At 37.8% G+C, this 21,419-nt stretch overlaps 1 protein-coding gene across 1 annotated transcript in view; it reads right to left on the minus strand.

The window, feature by feature from the left end:
- The window catches only part of PCMTD1 (protein-L-isoaspartate (D-aspartate) O-methyltransferase domain containing 1), a 66,483-nt gene extending 52,013 nt beyond the window's left edge, over window positions 1–14,470 (minus strand). The window contains exon 1 of the mRNA XM_021386469.1: window positions 14,348–14,470. The gene's annotated coding sequence lies outside the window, so the exon portion shown is untranslated. The remainder of the gene's footprint in view (window positions 1–14,347) is intronic.

The following is a 21,419-nucleotide window of genomic DNA, read 5'->3' on the forward strand; positions in this document are numbered from 1 at the left end:
AAGCGTGTTAAGTCTCCACCCTTTAAATCATGTGGAAGATTGTTTCATCCTGATTCCTGACAGTTCTCAATTTTCTACTGAAGTTAAAAACTAAATAACCAAATATTTGGCAATAAAACAACTATGTCTTCATAAGGATTGAAGGCCCTTAAATCTTTCTTGAACTTTTCATACAATTACATGAAAAGAAAAACTTCACTGAAGAAAACACAGGTATGAGAGAGGAAGATTTGTTTGATTGGCTTTTTGAATAGTGTGAGAATCCATCTGCTGAAGGCTGCAACTTCTTATCAAGTAAAACAGCAGCCTGGAATGAATCGGACTACATCTTAGTCTAAGGTTATGCCATATATTCTTATAATACTTCCTTATACTTATTATAATACTTCTAATTCTGTGAGTTGATCCTTTCAGTAGCAAGAAAGTCTTCAGTATAGTTTGAGAATAGTATAAAAGTATACCATTAATATTGTACTACACATTATAGCAGTTGTAGAATCTGATCCTGGAACAGTTGAAAATTCAGTGTATTAAAAATATAATTATTTACTTCATGTGCTAAGTTTGCTTCTCTATGATTTATTTCTCTGCTGTTGAAGCAAGAAAAAAGGCAAGGATAGTTCAGACCTCTTTTTCCTTCCCCAAGAAATGCCCTTTCTAAACACAGGTTCCTGTATTTTTTTGCTTTTTCTAAGATACATTCAGTCAGAATCTGCATTTGTGTAAAAATATTTTACAAAGTATAGGCAACAACATGTTGATATTAGAGAAAGCCCACTAATTATTTCTGCTGTCTCTTCGTTTTTAAAAGGTCTGTATATAGCTATTTTTCAGGTGTTTTGGTGTTTCACATATCATCTCCCCCATTGAAAAAACAGAACTCAACGCATACTGTAGACTGCAAATAAATCTACCTGTGGCAGGAAACACAAAAAATTAAACTGTACCAGCATTAATTTAACTGTAGTCAATGAATGATGTTTACTCTTGGTTTCACATTGCCTCCTAAGTAGTTGGTATCTGCAGAGGCCTTCTGACTTATCACTCTTGTTCTGTAGAATGCTTATGCTGCAGAACTGGAAATGAAGCTCAAGAACTTTCCTTCCTATAAAAAAAGTTACAGATACTTTTCCTCCATATGTTTTAATACACCCGAATAAAACTGAACCTGTGATGAACACAAAGTTAGTAATAAAGACCTAGAAGAAAAGCATCCAGATGGTTTCAGGTCTCTAAAGTACTGGAAGCTGATAGAAACTAAACAGTGTATAAATAAGCGTGTAGCTAAAAATATAATGGCAAGCAAAATTATTTGGGATCGAACTTGGTTCATGTAGTTCTTTCATATATATTTGTATTAAAAGTGAAACTATACATATGTATAAAAAAAAGAGCTAAACGAAACTAATGAAAAACAAAACCAATCCTCCCCCAGAAATCCCACCCAACTAAGGCTATTTAGTTACACTCCGCTTTGTTCAAACACACCTTCTGATATCAAAAATATTTATTTGAAGGCTACTACATTCATATATTTTGTGATAGTCTTCTACCTTCCAAAAAGTTACCAGTTTCTTTAGAGGATGATTTAATAACACTTTTTATTAAAAAAAAGAATTGAGGAATTCCTGAATCACGGCTGTGAAGAGGAAATGGTAGAAGTATCTTATTTTGTAGAAACAGGTTTTAGTAAACCACAATGGAGTGGTATCATGAAGATCTAAAAGCAATTCTGAATAATTATTACAGAAGGCACGCTTTTTGAATTCTAGTTTATGTTTTCTTCTTTTCTGTTATTGCACAGAAGCAGCTTTAGACAGTGCTCAATTCATCTTTATCCCAGATCCTTAATGATTTATGTGAAATTTCTTGTGTAGAACTTCTGGGCCCTCTAGACCTTGGCTGGCAGGGTGGCTTCAATTCCTTGTATGGTATGGGTGCACGGCTGTTACATGATCACCTAGTTAAGTGACCCCAAGGCTTTTCAGGGCTTTTCCTTTGTTACTATCTTTATTATTATCTAGATTATATATTATATACATTGCCTTCCTTTATTCTGACTTTCTAGCTGGTAGCCAGGAAGAATCATTAGAGAAAATGACAGTAGCTCTTCTTCCTCCTGGTGATTAAGATGTAAGAACAATCTAACAGAGCCTTAGTTTAAATCATTTACTGATTCCCTTCAAGCATTAGAATTCATTTATTTTATCACAGGTTAATCATTTTCCTGCAGCAGAAACCAAGTACATGGTTGTAATGCTTGTGTGGCTTTGCTTAACTTGTTCAGCTGTTTTAGAGGAACAAAACCATGCATCTCACTCAGAACCTGGGTTTCAGAACACAATCATACTGAGAATCCAGGCTGTAATAAGTATGTGGATTTGTGACTCTGAGCTGCAGGGACTGTAATGTTTAAAGACATTTCTAGATTGAGGATGAAATACGTTCCTCATTCAATATGGAAAGGTGAAGACCCAGCAATTGAGTAATGCTAATTGCCTCCTTAGGGAGGCATGCTACAAACTTTCCAAGGATGCTATTATAAAAATCTGACCTAAAACCAGTTTGTTGTATTAGGCGAATAACGGAGCACTCAGGTTGTAACGCGGAAGATCCTTCCCCATTTTGCTTTCTATTGGTTGTCCTACTTAATTGAACCCGTGTCATAAGACGGGGAGGCTGTACTTCTTTGTTTTCATAACAAGGAGTATAACTACCCCGTATATGGCTTTTCAGAAGTGAGTGGACAGAGCGGAATATTCAATATGATTGGCCAGGACCCCGCGTGAGCTTCTGGAACAGTCTAGTAAAATATAAGAAATACTATATAGTTCTGTAACTTTTACCAATAAATGCCATTTTGCTGTACATCATATTGGTGCCTGTATGCAGTATTTGGCCTGGACCAGACTTTGGTCTCAGCGCACGAGGATGAAATACAGAGGATTGCCTGCGTTTGGCTACACAGTTTGAAATTCTAAAATTTCAAACCAGCTTACTCAACACCTACATTGTATCTGAAGGCATCAAAACCTATAAATATATATGAAAATGAACTCTGGTAAACATTTTTCTTCATGGCTATTATCTAATAACACTAACGATATTAAAAGGATTCTTCTTACATGCAATTTATTTTTGTTAAAGTGGAAGCCAATTACACCCAAAGGTGGTGATATTGCAAAGGTTAGTAACACTTCAATTCCTGAGTACAGGGATGTCATTATATATTTTTATTATTGCATCTCTCCCATGTACCTCAGCTATCACACACTGTTGCCTTTTAGTAGATCAAATGGCTCCTGACCTTCTGATGTCAGTGTGGTAACCTTTATGCTCACAGCTCTTCCAATTGTATGAGAACTGCTTTGAGAAATGGTCCTTAGCACAAAAGGAGGAAGATATGTCACATTAGTCATAATTGTTACTTTCTCAGTGGAACCCTTGGATAGATCTTAAAATTGAATCATAATAAACAAACAAAAACCCCTTTGAAATACCTTATTTATGTCAGCACAATATTAAGGAAAGTTTGTTAAAATGCTGCAGAGAGATTTGTGCTTAGTTGGCATCCTACTGCTGTTAATCTTCCAACTGGGACATTAACACTAGAGGGACTGATTTCTTTCACCTATTTTTAGATTACTTTTCTTCACAGTGTAAATACCAGAGCAGCACTATAATGCTAGCAAAGACCAAAAGCTCCCAAACCTGTCTGGGAAGAATGTAAACTCAAAAGGTTATATGAATTTGGTGGAGATTCTTCCTCTATTCAACAGAAGATAGGGTCTGCATTTCTAAAAGGTCCTGGATCAACTAGTCATCTCATATAAGCAAACACCTTCACCCGCAGAGAAAATAAAGAACCATGGCATTCATTACTTCTATCCACTTCTATTATATTTAATGCCAAAGATTTTAATAGAAGTTGAAGGATAATTTTAATACAATTAAATAAGAGAGAAGTAATGATACTTTTCATTCCCACAGTTTTTCAATGTAAAGATAATTATCTTCCCAGATCTCTGTAGAATAGACATGTATCATTAACCATATTTCACAGAAAGTACAATGAGGATCAGCAAGGTTAAACAAATTTCTCAGAATTAGAAAAAATATAGGAAACCAAGAACTGTATTCTAATTTCTTGTCACCTTGTTCAGCTCTGTTTTCACAAGATCAGCCTTCATTAAGTTGTCATCTGAAGCAGCTTTTAACTGATTATATCATGAAGAAATTAAATGACAGGCATCCAAAGTTCATTTAGGAGACAGAGGATATGAAAATCCTTGCACTGAAAATGAGTTTTGTCATATATATACAGCTTGAACTCCCTGATGTGCTTCTTTGTTTGATGAAAATTGCCTGAATTCTCTGAAACCAGAACACTCATTGAAACAAAAACAAAAGTTTGATATAGCAAAACTGGCCAACTTGTATCATGTCTAGACTTCCTCTTAGCATAAAGAGCTTTCTGCTACTCCAGAGAGCCGCAAATACTGTTGATTACATCTAATAGTTTCTGTACCATGAGCCTTCATTTTTTATAAGGTGGTGGAGAATGATCTGTAGTTCATAACACAGAGCGAGAGCCCTTAGCTTTAGTCTTGAGCCTCTTTTACCTTTTTAGGGGGAGTTGGGCAAAACAGGCATACCTGCCATTTTTGTCCATTCTTACCAGATTTTGGAGAAGACTTCAACTTGAAAACACTAAAAGCAAAACCATTTCCTGACAAAATTACATGATAGCTGCCCAGTTCAGGCAGCTTTAAAACCTCAAACATCAATACACACTGGGTGACAGAAGGATTGAGAGTTGCCCTGCAGAGGCAGACAAAAAGCTGGACACAAACCAGCAGTGTGTTCTTGCAGCCCAGAAGGCCAAATGTGTTCTGGGCTGCATCAGAAGAGGGGTGGCCAGTAGGGCTAGGGAGGTAATTGGCCCCCTTGCTCTGCACTTGTGAGGTTCCATCTTGAGTATTGCATCCAGATCAGGACCCTCCAGCATAGAGAGGGCATGGAGCTGTTGGACTGGGTCTGGAGGAGGGCCACAAAGATGATCACAGGGGTGGAGCATCTCTCCAACAAAGACAGGCTGACAGGTCTGGGGTTGTTTAGCCTGGAGAAGAGAAAGCCCTGGGAAGACTTCATTGTGGCCTTTCAGTACCTCAAGGGAGCTTAAAAGGAAAGGCAAACAGCAGTGTTGTGATAGGACAAGGGGGAATGGTTTTAAACTAAAACACGGTAGATTTAGATTATGCATTAAGAAGAAATTTTTTACTCAGAGGTTGGTGAGGAACTGGCACAGGCAGCCCAGAGAAGCTTTGGATGTCCCATTTCTGAAGGTGTTCAAAGTTAGGTTGGATGGAGCCCTAAACAACCTTACCTAGTGGGAGGTATCCCCGCCCACGACACATAGATGTTAAGACTGTTTAAGATGTTCTCCCAACCCGAACTATTTTATGATTCGATGAAAGGTTAAAAAAAAAAAATCAGTCAACAGTTAAAGACGTGTTTTTTTCTGTGGAAAGAAGATACTTTGCTATTAAACTCTAAGGACTGTATACTGAATGCAGTGCCTGAAGAAAGTAAAAAAATATAATCCTGACATTTCTGTTTAGATTTGTCTTTAGGGGGCTGACATTTGGATGAGTTCAAAAACTGTTTTCATGAGTTTTCACAAATTTCATCTACAGCAAAATTTAGCTGCTTTCACTATGCATCGCTGCCAGGAAAGTGTCAGAATTCTTCTCAGTAAATCTGTTTCTACAAATTCGTCCCAGGTAGAAAAAAATAAATTTTGCAAAAATCATGGGTCTTCTGACTAAAGGGAAAAAAGAGAGAAGGAAGAAAAGAAACTAAAGAAAAAACCCTTAAAAACAACTCTCTGAAGAAAAATTGATTTTATATATTTGTAAATCTTAATATCATTTGTGACCTTTTATCAAGTTTTACTATTTCTTACCTACATGATAGGTAAGAAAAAATACTTATAACCTCCAAAATATTTCTGTGATAGGTGAGACTGAAAAGGCTTAACACTATACAAAATAATTTATCTTATTGAAGGTTTCTCTCTAATATTTTCATTGTCTATTTTGTATTTTACAAGTTAGGAAACTCTGCAGACTTTGCAGGGTCTGACTTTGTAAGTCAGTACATTTTCTTCTCCCACCATGATGATGATTGTCCAGAATGAGTTATTCCTTCAAAACCTAATGAGGCATACTGCTAACATGCAAACCTCAGCTTACTCAGCTTTACAAGAGAACTGCCTGCAGTGGGAACTCTAAGGAGCAGTCTGCAAAAAACACTAGAGCAATTCTGATAGGACCTGAGAATCTTACTGCAGCTCTAAGGCTTTTTTTTTTTCCTGAGAGGCTCTATCAGGGTATTTCAATTTTAGGGCTGTAAAGAAGAGCTTTGCTGATAGTGCTGACTCCAGATGTATTACTGACAGCATACGTCATTTGCCAGAGGTCTTAACCCTCTAATGATAGAATGTCTGGTACTGTAAGGACTACCCAGTGCTTCCTCAGTACACACACTGACCATGCTTGAAAGGTCTCCAAGATGCAGTCAGAGGGTCCAAAGTAAATACTACTCTCTAGATACATAAAGGAATTGCAATACTGGGTTTCTCTCTCACTTTTTTTTTTTAATAAAAAACCCAGGTGGATTTTTATTTTGGGGAGAAGGTTTTTTTTTTTTTGAAGAGACATAAGAAAATTTTTTTCATGGTACAAAAGAAGAAAATAATTGCAAACTTGTTTATTGCTTGGAAAGCATTCATTCTGTAAGAACACAATCAGACAAAAAAAACTGGCTTTTCTTCTTTAGTAATTTGTCATGTCTAAATCTAATGTAACAGACCTGATTCTTAAGTGTATTGCAAAGTGCCCATTGGTGAAATGGCTTCTATCAAACCCTACCTGTGCTTTTTCTCCAAACTTATGTAGTTAGTGTTTGACCATTTGCAATAAGTGTAGCAGTCCTAACCTAGAACTTGCAGTCCTAGAGTAGATCAAGGTTTTAAGTCTAAAGCTCCAGGCTTTTAGCTGATGTCATTCTGGGTCATTAGGTCCACTGGAATGATTTGTATTATAGATGGGGAGGAGAAATACATAGATGTTTTTGCTCATTTAGAAAAGGATTGTGTCTATAACATAATGCCATTAGTTTTCCTTCTCAGATATGTTCTAAGTAGAGAAATGTCAGGCAAAATCCTAAGGGAAGGATTCTGCTATGATTTCTATTATATTTAAAGATAATGTTCCAGAGAGGCAGTTCACTTGTTAGGTAGGTGTTTTATTCTGAAGTGAAAAAAATGGAAGGCATTCTGTAAGGGAACTGAAAACAAATTCATCACTTCACACATTAGGTTATCTAGAGATGAGATTTTGGCACAGCTTGGAGGACAAATGGCATGTATATGATCAAAGAAGTTTCTGCAGATTAGCTGAATATAAAATGTAAATACCTGTTAGAGGCAAATGTATGTAAATGACGAGAATGATCAAAGTATCCTTTTCAATCTCTGGATAGATTCTAGGTAGACACTTCCTCGTGTTAGGAATAGCACTTTTCCTTTTTTTCCCCAGCAGCCTCCTCATACAGAAAAACAATCACACTGATAAATAAAACTCATTTTGAAAGGTAGAAAGATGAACATTTGTTGTTGAATACCAGTCCTTTGGAAGATGGAGACAATGTTGATTGTGGCAAAGCCCTCTCCATCACTCAGGAGTCTGACATCCCTGGCAACAAGCTGGCTAAACTGCATGAATCTGATGTTTGTATTGCTTACATCCCTGTGCTAGCAGCTGTTATCATGCTATTAGCCTTCTGTAGTCCTCATGTAACCTCTTGAAACTTATATGGGCTCCATGCTCTGAGTCTACCTGCCAAATATTTAAAAAAGAATAATCATTACCTCTCACTTTCTTTTCATTTTCCACCTGGGGGTGAAAATAGCTTGATTAGTTTGGGTGATGATAGGAAGCTGGAGGTAATCCAATCACGATTTTTCAGTCTGAAGGATTTATTTCCTTTCATTTCATTTATTTCCATTCAGCTGGAGGTAATGAGGTTATGCAGGTCTGATTTCAAAGGACACAATTTTGAAATGATGGCTTTTTCCTAGGTACACTATAGCTTTGAAATGGTGATTTTGATGAAGTTGCATAAACTAGACTATAATCCACTTTCTTCCCCTAGAGACGGGGTGGCTCAGCAGTAAAGACATACAGTGATATTTTTTCTCCCCACTAAAGCACACAAGAACAGATCTGCTGAGTAGGAAGTGCTATTTTTACATAATCACTTTTCAACCTAGAGCCTCACTCCAGGCATTTTGAAGAGACCAAACTGAGCATGCTAGTAGTCACTTCTCTGGCTGCAGAACTATGCAGTGAATTATTACTTATAATAATAGCATCCTCTCTAGCCATTCTGCTCTCAATTAACTCAAGTCCTTTTCTATAAGTACTCTTAACATTTTGGAGGCTTTTCATCTAGAAATTCTTTGCCTACACACAGCAAGCTTATAGTTATTGAAAAGAGATTTTTGTATCATTACTATCTGAAAAAATAGTGGAATACAGTTTGTGTTTTCCAAGTTCTTTTTGATATAGGATTAAACTAGGATGCACTGCTGTAGCATATGAAGATCTAATTTATTCTCACAATCAGCCCACTGAGATAAAGAAATCTATATTCTTATCCTCATTATTCAGGTGAGAAGTTTTTGCAGAAAGATACCTAGTACCCACAAAGGAGCTAATGCCAACTTTCATATCTCATTACAGTGCTTTACAAGTAGTTCAAATGTTAATGAAATAGCAAACATTATTAAAGGACTTGGTTCCAAATGATGCAGAGGCAGATCTTTGCAGATCATACTTAAAGACTCCTTTCTCTTCATCTCTTAGACTCCCTCCAGCCGCTGCTGGAGACTCAGCCAAATTCCTCCTGCTGGCAGTAGCTCTGGTGGTAGCATAGTTCTCCCCACGTGGATTAGGCTCAGTGTTTCTTTTGTCCAGGCCTTACTATAGACTGGGGTGGCTTCTAGCAGCTACCCTGTATCTATTGCCCATCACAAAGAAACAGAGGTGTTAAAAAAAACCCTTCCCACCAAGAAAAACGTTCATAAATCACAAACTCAATAATGATGTAGTATCAGTAACTATTTAAAGCTTGTGGAAGGCTGAACTGTGGCTAGAGAGCATAGTAAGAAATGTAGTGAAAAACTAAGTTAGTACATGGATGCAAGTTTATTTCATACATATTTGCTTGTATGTATATTTGTTTGTATCGATGCAGAAGTTTTTACTTAAGCACAAGGCTTCTTTTGAATGCCAACTGGGTTACAAGTTGTTTGTGACACCTAGTTGACTTTTGGAAAAAAAAATAAAGAGGTGCCAAAACGGCAATAGGAGATATAAAGTCTTTTTAAGGCCTCTTGTCATCTCTTCCTTGCAAGACGAAACACAAGTTCTGTTGTTTTTCAGACCTCAGTTTAAACATCCACAGAAGCTTTTACATCGAGACCACATGTGACTACAGAGGCCCCATATCTGTAGGTGGGCTTTAGCAGAGCTCTCAATTACTAACTTGGTGGGTAGAAGTCACTAAACATTAGTCAGCTGAACTCAATGTACTTTTTCCATTTGCCTCAATGCTGGAAGTTAATATTATTTTAGGTTTAGCTGGACAAGGACTTTTCTCATTTAAGCAGAAGGAAAGAAAACCTACATTATGAGTGATTCACCTGCATACACATATCTGGCTAACTTATCCTCTTATTGGAAAGACTTTTTTAATATGGTCCTCTGAAGCAAAAGGAGGAAATAAATAATTTTAGGACTGGAATTAAATGTAAGCTTCCAAACATGAGCTAGATTTCCAACACAGACTTTACAGTAAGCTATTGATTTGCTATCAGAGTATTCATTTAAGGAAGCAAGGCCACACTGGATGAACAGACAAGTGAATGTGCCTTTCTCAGTAATGACACTCTGGGAATCACCTTGAAAATTAACCTAAAGGAATCGTAATATCCAAGCAGTGGATTTAAATTATCATACTTATCATACAAACAAGCAAATAAGTACTGTGCTATGTTCACTTTGAGGTTTTATGTTATGTACTCATCTACAAACTCAAAGAGCTAGAATCCTTTATGTAATAAACAGATCAATGACTGTACTATTCTTTACATCCTTGTGTAAACAATGCAGTTCACTGAAGTAGATATTTTTAATTCTCACTGTTCAATGACTCATCTGCATGTTAGGTTCTTTCTTGTCTTACCTAAGAACGGTTCCATCAGCAACTTAAGTGATGGTTGAATATTTTCCTGGGAAGAAATGTGTTATGTTATGCAGTTTACTTAACAAACTTTAACACATTTCAGAAATACAGATGTTCTATTTTTTCTGCAATATTGAACTAAAAATATTGTTTTCCTTCATGTATATGTTTTTAAAAAGAATATTTTACTGAAATTAATGTTACAGTTAAGCATCTATTAGATTTTGTAATACAGAATTATGCATTAATACATCTTTGGACTCTCCTTATATACTGTTTTCTCTGAGGACCTGAAAACCCTCCAGAAGAGAAATGTCAACATACTAAGAAATGCAAGATATTACTTGGCAGAAAAGCATTTGTAAGAGAACTTCTTTCCAAGTGTAAAGACGAAAAGGCAAGATGACATGATTTTTCACCCCCCCATGAGAAAGTTGCTTTCATGTTTGAAGTTAAGGGATCATTAGAAGTGTTACTGAAAGCCTCAGACTTTGTCAAAAAATTAAATTCCAAGATTGAGCCAATTACAATAACGGCTGTACAGAACTGTAAGAAGTACTCTTTGTTTTGTGTATTTCCCCAGTTATCATCTTTTAGTTCTTGTGACTGTCTCAGTTTTGCTTGACTTACAAAAAAGTACAATTTATGGATATAAAATTAGAGGCTGTCTACCTATTAAGGTCTTAGAAATGAGTAATATTAAAGGTAATAATAATAGTATTTTGGATGCTTGTAGTACAAGATTGCATACCTATAAAATGAAAGCCTGGTTTATTCTTCCATGGCAGTTTTATTTTTTAATGGCAGATGTACTCCCAGCTCTCCTCAATCCTTTCAACTAATGTAGTTCAAAAGGCTGCCACCTCAGCTGCTGAAGTGAGTGCTGCTTGGTGCTAACAAAGCTAAAATCTGTATGGACAAGGGCAGAATGTGGCTCACTAAGGGAAGTGTGTCAGCTAAGAGTAGGAGAAATGAAAACAAAAACTATCCAATGAATAGATTAAAAAAACCATAGTTTTTGTTCAGATTCATCTACTCAGGAAAATACAGTTTCAGTTCTAACACTGGAGTTTCCCCCATTGTTTACAAAGGAAAAACAAGTCATGTACTGTTTTTCCCACTGCAGGAGCTACAGAGAAGAGGAAGTGCTTGGGAAATTTCAGTTTGTATTAAGCTTCTGCTTAACTTCCTAAAACGTGCAATTCCCTAAAAAGGTCAGAAGAATTTCCCCTTCACTTGTGACCGCTGTGCAATCTGCGTTTCCCTGAGGCGCACGATGCCCTCTGCTGGTGCGCAGCATATCAAGTCGGAGCTCAGGACGCACAGCTAACAGCCAGGAAATACGACTTAATTTTTATTTGTTTAACCTTATTAGTGTCTTGAATACCTGGTACATTTGCCTAAATAGAGCTGCTACTAATCTTTTTTCATCTTTATTTAGCATGTTGATAGAAAACAGTTGGAACATTACGTTTTATCCCAACGTGTGTGTGGGGGGGGGGGGGGGGAAGATTTTGCCCAGACAGTGCCCTGGTAAGGTTTCCACTTTAGTAGAAAAGAGGATAAAAAAATTACTGAAAATTATTGAATGAAGAATGGACATAGACAACCTGCCTTCCCTAATCCCAGCTCTTCATCTCAATCCTATCTCCTTGATATTCCTTTCTCTGAGAACTGGGAAGACGGGGGGGGGGGGGAAGGGACGACATGGAAAAGCAAAGAAGTAGTATGAGGTGGGGACAAGAAAGGAACTTCAAGCTGCAAGCAAGGATGCTGTCTGTGGTTGTTTTATTCCTACAATCTTCCAGAAGATAAGGATTTGTACTCTCCATCAACAGGACAATAGAGGTATACTTGATAGATACATTACTACATTTTCTTGACCCAAGTTTTTAAACACAGTATTTATAGTTTTATAAATCTACTGTTTTTTTTTTTTCCTCTATTTAAATGAAGTCACTTTCCTATGCCAAAGACTATCCATCTTCAAACATGCTAACCTCTACACCCAAGACAAGGCAAAATTTTAGCAAGACAAGAAAAAAAAGAGTGCAAATGCAACACTTAGGTAATAAGATTGCAGGAAGAAAGAATAACAGATACACAAAGCTTTTTTTAAAAATTCAGACACACTATTTTGTTCCTCAGCTGTATTTAAATCCTACTGCTGCTGAAAGGTGTTGAGATTATCCAGTATAAACCGATTTAGACATTAAAGAAATTTTTTGCCTTCAGTCAGATTGCTAGTGACAGTGTTGTGGGTTGCAAAGGGCTGATTGTGAAATCAGGCAAAAAACAATAATTCAGAACATTCGTTTGAACATGACAGAGCTGACTGGAGGCTCATCGTAAATACCAGCTCCATCTAAATAAACAGGGGGGGGGGAACTGACTTCAGTATTCCCAGTTAGTTTTATTCCTGGGGAAGGCAAGCACATATAGTGAAAGTAAAAAAAAAATACACAATTCTTGCTTGTGAAAGGTCAAATTTGCTTCCTTCCACAAACAATTTATACTGAAAGTTATTGAAAAAGCAAACACAAAAACCAACATTCCAGTTGTAAAATGCTTTTCAGTCAAAGGGATGTAAAAGCTGATACGTTTAAACAAAGATCTTATTTCAGGCCATGGCTGTTCTATTATTGTGAAATGTGCTCGTGCCTTTAAGGTCTTTCAAAGAAATTTGTGTAGAAGCTCAGTTTCAGCAGTCACGCTGAGATGAGCTAACTAGATAAGAAAGCTAATTCCATTTTTAAGTGCCTGCCTATACTTAAGGCAGCTCTTGTCCAGAACAGTCCATGCAAATAACTTCCCACACAACACTTCTTCAGGTGTGAGTATCAGTTGCATTGTTTTTGTCTGTTTTGTTGTTTCCTGTGGGGAGACACTGGTTCATTCTAACTGCTCTTAACTGGGTAAAACCATGCAGTCACATTGCCATGAAGAGAAGGCCGAGACAATGGACTATTTCAGAACCAGTTCCAGCAAGCCCTCAGCACCCTCAAGTTGCCACACATTCCCTACGTATGGAAGATGGATAGTTATTTCTCTTGTTGAAGGCTAGCCCAGTAACACTAGGCTACACTTTCTTCCCACTAGAAACTGGAGACATTTGACGTATATGTAAGCATACATATAGAAATCAAGTACAGATGTAATGAATGATCCATTCAGTGTGGTCTAAAACAAGGAAAACTAATTATTTACGGGAACAAGACAAGAGGATCTAGAATTTCCTATCTGCAAGCATCAGCAGAAGCTACTAAGAGATGTATCTGAAGGCATTCAGTACTATCTACTACAGGTGTGAGGCCCCAGAAATTGGGGATATGGCTACCATTTGGCACAGCAGTCTGAACAGGACCTGGAAAACCAAGAGGCTGCTTTTGTGGGAGAGCAGAACAATGGTAGGTTAACTCTGTAGTAAATCCAATAGTCAGTGTCACTCCCAGTGAACTCTGATGAGTTCAGGAATAGATCAGGGAAAACAAATTCATGTCACGCACTACAATTCTAGGGAGCAATTGCTTTCTGGGTAAGATTTTGTGGCTTACCCACTGAGGAATAGGTAGTTTATTTTTCAGAGAAGCTCCTTGCATTTATTGGACATTCTGTCCCTGAATAATTTCACTGACCATAGATATCATAGTTAAGCATGCAATTGCTTAGTGTTGAAATTTCACTTTTTATTGTATGCTTCTTAGAACCCAAATCACTCAGAGTACATTCAGGAGTGAACTAACTTTCAGAAATCAGATTTTATCTTAGAAGAGGTTAAGGTCAACCAGGCTTAAAATAATGTCAAAGGATGAAGGGACAAAATAGAACCATACACTATATTACACACAGTGAATTGTACTTCAGTCACAAACTCTGAAGCATAAGAAAACAGTGTTCCTTTCATCAGTTTAATATGCTTATTACTACCTGTTTGTCCTATGAAGCAGCAAAATTGCTTCTGACAAGTTCTTTACAATTCCAAGTAAAGTATTTTTGAGGATACCAATAGCCACATAAAGGAATAAAGCTGACTCACCCAGCTGGAGATGAAAGTCCCTAGTCATAGAGCACTCCTTCTCAGAAAACAATCTTCACTGTAAAGACATTCTCCCTCCAGAGGCCAGCCCTTAAATGAGGCCAGGGAGAGTGTGGGCCCAGGGTCCACCCCTTCCAGTCACGTGGGAAGCACCTGTGCTTCCTAGGCGGGCCATACCCCTTCATCAGGTGCTTAATTATCAGTTCAGGCTTTGGCTGAACAGTTTCCCTATGCTACCCAAGTCCTATCCCTTGCCCAACTCCTGTTTTCTTTTCTGCAAATGATTGGTGTGGGAAGTGATGACCTTTGGTTAATGGGTTTTCAGATCATTATGAGAAATATGGAAAATACCAATACCTTAACTGAGGAGCCAGCGATCTGCTAGGAACCATATTTTGGCCAGGGTCAAGCTTTAGGATTTTGCAGTATCTCTAGACCAATTCCTCTCTCACATGACACCTCAAACTACCACAGTGAACGTGCAATGCTTGGTCTTCAGCCTGTCTCCCTGGGCTGATGTTTCCTCTTCAGCTGCTAATTACACTGAATCCCAGCAGGTGACAGTGGAGGAGGAAGATGAATCATTTGGATTCTACTGCTGTGGACTGACTTATCTCTGACTTATCTCTGAAACAACTGGTGAGTTTACCAAGAGATGTAGCCTGCAGCCCCCGCTCCAGGCCTCCACCTCCTGTGAGCATCATCTTTGTCATCATGCAGCCCACCGCATCCCAAGTAGATTATTGGTAAGGTGACTGAAAATGCATTAATCACTAAAAAATTTGCCTGTGCAGTTCATCATGTTGAAATATTTCTTTAGTCTCTTTTAGTAGCTTCTGAGCAGACTTACATGACAAATCACAGAAGCAGAACTGCAAAACTTATTGTTCAACTTGTGCTTCTTGCTTGTTTCCCATCTGCACAGCTCTGTGTAAACAGTGCATGCAGATGAACGCATGGCTCAAGCAGGGTAAGACTGGAAGGTGGGAGAATACCCCAGCAGAGCAAAGAGCTTCCTACACTAGAGGTGGCTGAGCCTTGGGAAGACAAAAATCCTAATTATTTATTCATTTACTGACTCCAAGGAAACCTTTTATTTCCTTTTATATCAAAACACTTGCCTTTTTTTTGTTTGTTTTTTTTTTAATTGTTGTTTTAGTTAAAAGGCAAAAAATAACATGAAATAGAGTAATTGGCTTTTATCCAACGGCATTTTTTATCATAAATTCAGAGTGGCTTATTATCCTAGAGATTCCCTTTTATTACATCATCCATGCCCTGTGCAGTCTTCTCCAATGTCCCAGAAGTTCCAGCAGCAATATCTAGTGTTGGCTCAGGAATTATGCCAAGCCATCCCTTCACTCTGTTAATGCTATGGGCAAGAGGACAGCGAGCAACAATACTGAGCCTCCGACAGAAGAAAATGTACACGGATGTTTTCTCACTCAGAGTAGCGTGACATAGATACTACATGAGAAGACCACTAGGTGGCAATTTAGCAGCCTTTGTTTTAAATATTTAATATATTCTATCTTTATTTATTGTGTTATACTCTAACTTGATGAATGGCAAATGGAACGAAGTTCTGGAAAATCTATACTCTCTGTTCCTGCCAAATTTATTGAAGTTTCTATGCTTAGTGCACTGCTCCCGGATGTTCATTAAATTCAGTGAGCACCTCTGAACACCTCAGTGAACATCTCTGGCCCGGTGGCAGGACACGGAATTCTTTGTTGTCACAGAAAGTAAGAGTCCTTCTAACTTGTAATGCATATTTTGTCGTGCAGACTATATATGACTCGCAATTCTGTATCCTGATAGGAAGCTGACTGTCTGCAGCCATGCCTATATAGTCGTGAGATAGCTATCTGCTTATACTGGATGTGAATTTATACAGCAGCACAGCTAAGGTGGCAGGGGAGCTGCTGTGGCCTTTATCTATACTTACTAGATGAGCCTGTGGTGATAACACACACCTCCCACCTTCTACTTCTTCTTCTACTAACTGAAGATCAGAAATCTGGTATGAACCATTTTCCTAGAAATTCAAAACAAGGCACCTTGCAAATGAACAACAGTTCTACAGTTGTCTGAGAGAACCATATTGCTGCAGAAAGCCCTTCACATCTGGAAGATTTATGACTGGCACATATAGAGAGAGAGAGAGAGAGGAAGTGAGCAATTCAAGTACATGTGTATGCAAAAGTACAGCTATTTACATTAAGAATGCCATATAATTTATACCAAAAATGTTCAGTCTATATAATAAAGCACAGACAGACTGCACAGAAGAATTATGTTTTAGTTGCATAATGCAAATAACCTTTGGGTTAATGCTCATCTTTAGTCCCTCACTTTAGTGTATAAGATTTTTTAAATGACTGATCCCAGAACTTCTGTGAAAAGTATTTTTAGTAGCGCCCACGGTCTATGATTCAATAAGGAGAAATACAAAATATTCTTTTTTAGTGATCTCAAGTGACACACACTAAAAGCAATGAGCTTTTGATGTACTAACATTTGTTCCCATTAAAAAAAAAAAAAAAACAGTAGCATATTGTAAAATTTCAGCCTTCAGATGCTAAAAATAAGAGGAGATGGAAGAAAAGAATTGCTTGAAGTCAGAAATCAACAACACAATATGCAGTGCTTCTGTAGCTTCAAAGCAGGCTGACTCAGAAGCTAATGTTTTGGTAGAAAAGGTCAAGAAGAAAATGGTTTATGATTCTCAGTGATCTTTATATTAAGTGACTCTTTGGTCTCCATTTACACAGCTGCTACTTGATGCAAAAAGTTCAACCAGTCTGCACATAGAAAGCAAATGCACACAGCCTACAATTGCAGAGGGTGAGGAGGGGGAGAGAAGAGAAATAAAATGGATAGAAAGTAATGACGGCTTTTGTGAAGACTGCCTCAGTCCAGAAGAAAAATAGAGCAATAAGATATTGGTGGATAACAGAGTAAGAGGAACCAAATTTATCAATAACTAGCAGTATGAATAATAGTGAGATTGATACCACCATAGCATTTATTTTTTCTGGGCCCTCTTTCAATTGTGTCTTTAATTTGTAAAGGAAACCCAATGGGGATTCTCACTTAAAGTAAGAATAAAGGGGGTACAGGGCAAAGAGGGTAGCTGCTTCCAAATGAGACTGTAATAAAGGAAAATTTATTTGTTCTTTCATTTGTAGGTTGAGAACTGTATTTTTTTTTTGTTCATACTAATGAATATGAATATAAAGGAATCAATGGAGAAAAAAAAGATTTACTAGTGTTTAGAGGGTTAGAATAGATGTGAAACTGAATGAGGATTTAAGATTCCCAAGTCCCATTTTTTAACAACTCAAGACCCTCCCACTCTAAGCAAAGATCAGGTTCGTGACCACCTGAGGATCCTGAATATCCACAAGACTATGGGTCCTGAAGAGAGCCAGCCATGTGCCCTCACAGCCCAGAAAGCCAACCATGTCCTAAGCTGCATCAAAAGAAGCATGGCCAGCAGGTCAAGGGAGGTGATCCTGCCCCTCTACTCTGTGCTGGTGGGGCCTCACCTGAAGTACTGTGTCCAGATGTGGAGTCCTCAGTACAGGAGAGATGTGGACCTACTGGAGCACATCCAGAGGAGGGCCACAAAAATGATGTAAGAAATGGAACACCTCTCCTATGAGGGCAAGCTGAGAGAGTTGGGGCTGTTCAGCCTGAAGAAGAGAAGACTCCAAGTTGACCTGATAATGGCCTTTCAGTTTCTAAAGGGGGGAGGGAAGAAAGGAAGAAGGAAAGAAAGAAAGATAGGGAAGAAAGGAAGAAGGAAGGGGGGACAGACTCTTTAGCAGGGTCTGTTGTGATAGGACAAGGGGACACTGGTTCAAACTAAAAGAGGGAAGATTTAGGCTGGATATAAGGAAGAATTTTTTCGCAATAAGAGTGGTAAGGCACTGGAACAGATTGCCCAGAGATGTGAATGCCCTGACCCTGGAGATACTCAAAGTCAGGCTGGACAGGGCTCTGAGCAACCTGATGTAGCTGTGGATGTCCTTGTTCATTGCAGATTACGTGACCTTTAATGGACTCTTCCAACTCTCAGGATTTTATGATTCTATATTCTACCTTGAAATGAATCAAGAGTTGTGCAGTTACTTTTCATATTCTGATGGATAAACGGCTGCGATTTTCATATTTGCTTACAGCTCTTACCAGTATGTTCTGGAAATCCCTGTGCAATAAACAAAAGATACAAGCTCACTGATATATCATGTATGGTTTTTAAATAATGTTTAGTTATTTTAACACTGACATTGAGCTACAAAGGTACTTATCTTAGTCTTCAGTAACTCAACCAGAAGCACCCAGTAAGGACCAGTTGGAGCAACAGCCAGTGTCTGAAGTGGACACCTAGCACTGCTCTGCTGGCCAGACTGTAATCAGGACGTACACTCAGTACACATTCTTCAAAGGTTGTTACAATCTTTTTTGTAAAACTGCTTTCCAAACTCTTTTTGTTCTTTGTGCTTTGAAGCTTAGAGATGCCCTATGATTTGGCATTGTCAAAAGCCCTTCCCCAGCCCTGTGCTTTTTGCAGCTAAGTAGAAATGAATCACACAAATTTCCTCCCAGGGTTTTGTTGTGCAATAGGTACAGGGTACCTGATCTGAAGCAGTGAAGCTCTCTAGCAAAGAGCTTCCTTGTGAGACACTGCTTCTTCAAATTAAGCAGTTGCAAATTGCTCATATTGACATAAAAAGTAGTTTTGGTTGTTTATTTCCCACGTGCAAGTTGAGAAACTTCATGTCTAGCTGGTAACCAGTAGCAGTAGGAATCTATTTTCCACAAAAAAAAGTCTTAAAGAATAGCCTTTATCCTAGAGATCTTTGCAAAATAAACATTTTTCTTTACTCCGAGGAAACAGTGTTTTATCTGATTGCTGTTTCTTTTTATCATACAAAAAAAAAAAAAATCACATCAGGTGTTTTCTTTAACAGAAGTTTGAACGGGTTCATAACATTATCATTTTTACAAAGCGATAGTTTTCCAAATAGTCTTTTTTCCCCATAAGACAAGTCAAGTTGTTACACACGGGCATTTCAACATATATGGTTTTACAATTCCTATTTTTAACTAATCTTTAGAGCAATTGCTGTGTTACTTGTTCTTTATTATTTGTTCTATTATTTGGTGCTGTATTATTTCTTTTCTTTAAGTCAAAAAGAATTACCCAACCAATAATCTCTTCCATTCCCTATCTGAAACTCTCAACAAAAATCTCTCAATTGCACAAAAATCTAATAATGTACTTAAGACCTAAACTATGAAAAGAAATTAAAGGCTATAGAGTAACTGATATTTTTATCTTTTTTTTCCCCCCAAAATTATACCAGTTGTCTTCCTACTTTATAGCTGTCTTTTATCTCCCAGCAGTGGCACCCACCATCTGACTTATGCTCTCTCTGCGGGAAGTCATTGAGTGGCACAATAGAGTTAATGAATTGGTCTTTCACCTCCAAAAACCTGATCTAAATGCTAGTCTGAGATAATGAGCATGATGGAGTTCAGTAATGTCAGCAGAGTATTAACTTCTGTTTAAAGGAAGAACGAGCACTGGCAGGAAAATGGATTTTAAGAGATATTTGGAGCAATTGCACCTGCATGCATTATGGCAACTCTAGCCTTCCTTCATTAGAGTCATATTCACATTATCTCTTTGCTATTTGAATAGAATTTGGCAGGAGTTTATCTGTGGAGCATATCATTTAGCAGGGATCTTTCTCGATATTTAAGTTCCCTACCACTGTAACATCTAAGCAGAACATTTATACTACCTAGCAGTTCAATCCAGGATATCTCTATGGGAATCAGAAAGGAACACTTAACCAATCAACAGTAATATTTCTTATCACATGCATACATAATGGCAATATATTTTGGAAAAAATACTGTCACTGGGTTAACTATGGAAGCTTGCAGGACTGACAGAATGTTTCCCTTCTTGGTGCAAAAAGGCCAAATACAGTGTATTTTACTAAGGCTCTCTACCCTTGCTGAAGGTGGATTGCTGGGTTGCAGCAGAAGCCTTTAGAAGCTACAAGGGTCTCATGTTTTTTTGGAGAGACAAGTAAGAGGTCAGCAATACCTTTCCCACCACTTCATTAATGCAAAGGGTTTGTGTATCAGTATGTCCACATGTCCTAGCTGAAGCAACTGCAAAGCACATGATCTTGTACAACTTCTCCTGTCCAAGTAGAAGAATTTTTGATCAGGGTCAAATAAATATACTTTTTCCAAGTTCCATAACTAATTAAATAAATAAAATTATTCATCACCTAAAAAAAAAAAAAACAACCAAGAATATGCAATCCAAGAAGGATACTCGATCCTAGAATCACAAACATTCTACAGACTGTCAAACCATCTGGACAAATTAAAAAAATTATACTAGTTTATTGGCATATTTGTATCATCTTTCCAGCTTCTCCTCTTAATTTTTTTAGAGCAGGTCACTCCTGTACTTTCATGGGTCACTTTTTTTTTCAGTCAAAAATAGAAAACACCTATCATTCTTTTCTCAAATTCAGTGCAGGACAATAGCCACGCTGGCTGGCTGGTATAGATACTTGTCTTAAGGCTACTTCAAAAAATACAGTGTCTGACAAAAAAAGATCATGTGCCCCACTTGGAAACTTCCACACACTTGCCAAACCAAAGATGGACTAGCTGTCACTCAGTATAGTATTTCCCTGAAAAGCAGCAGCAGAATGATAGATTGCAGTGTCTGTCAGTTTTTCTCAATTTGTACTTCTGATTTTACTTCTAGAAACATCATAAGAAAGAGCAGCTGGCTTGAAATGAGCAATGGGGAAGGCTGCCTATCTCTAGCTGGAGCTACATCAAGAAGTCGAACAAAAGAAGAAAAAACTAAATGATAAACCCCAGAATTCGTAGGCCAAAAATAGGCCCCAAACAAGTAAAACCCTAAAGGAACAGCAACATAAATCCATTCTCTACTTTTATCCCCACTGAATTTCTTTCCCTGGGTACTCCATTTGTCTTCAGGAGAGATGGTAACCTTCCGAATGCT

Source organism: Numida meleagris, chromosome 2 (genome assembly GCF_002078875.1).
Source record: "Numida meleagris isolate 19003 breed g44 Domestic line chromosome 2, NumMel1.0, whole genome shotgun sequence".
Lineage (NCBI taxonomy): Eukaryota > Metazoa > Chordata > Aves > Galliformes > Numididae > Numida > Numida meleagris.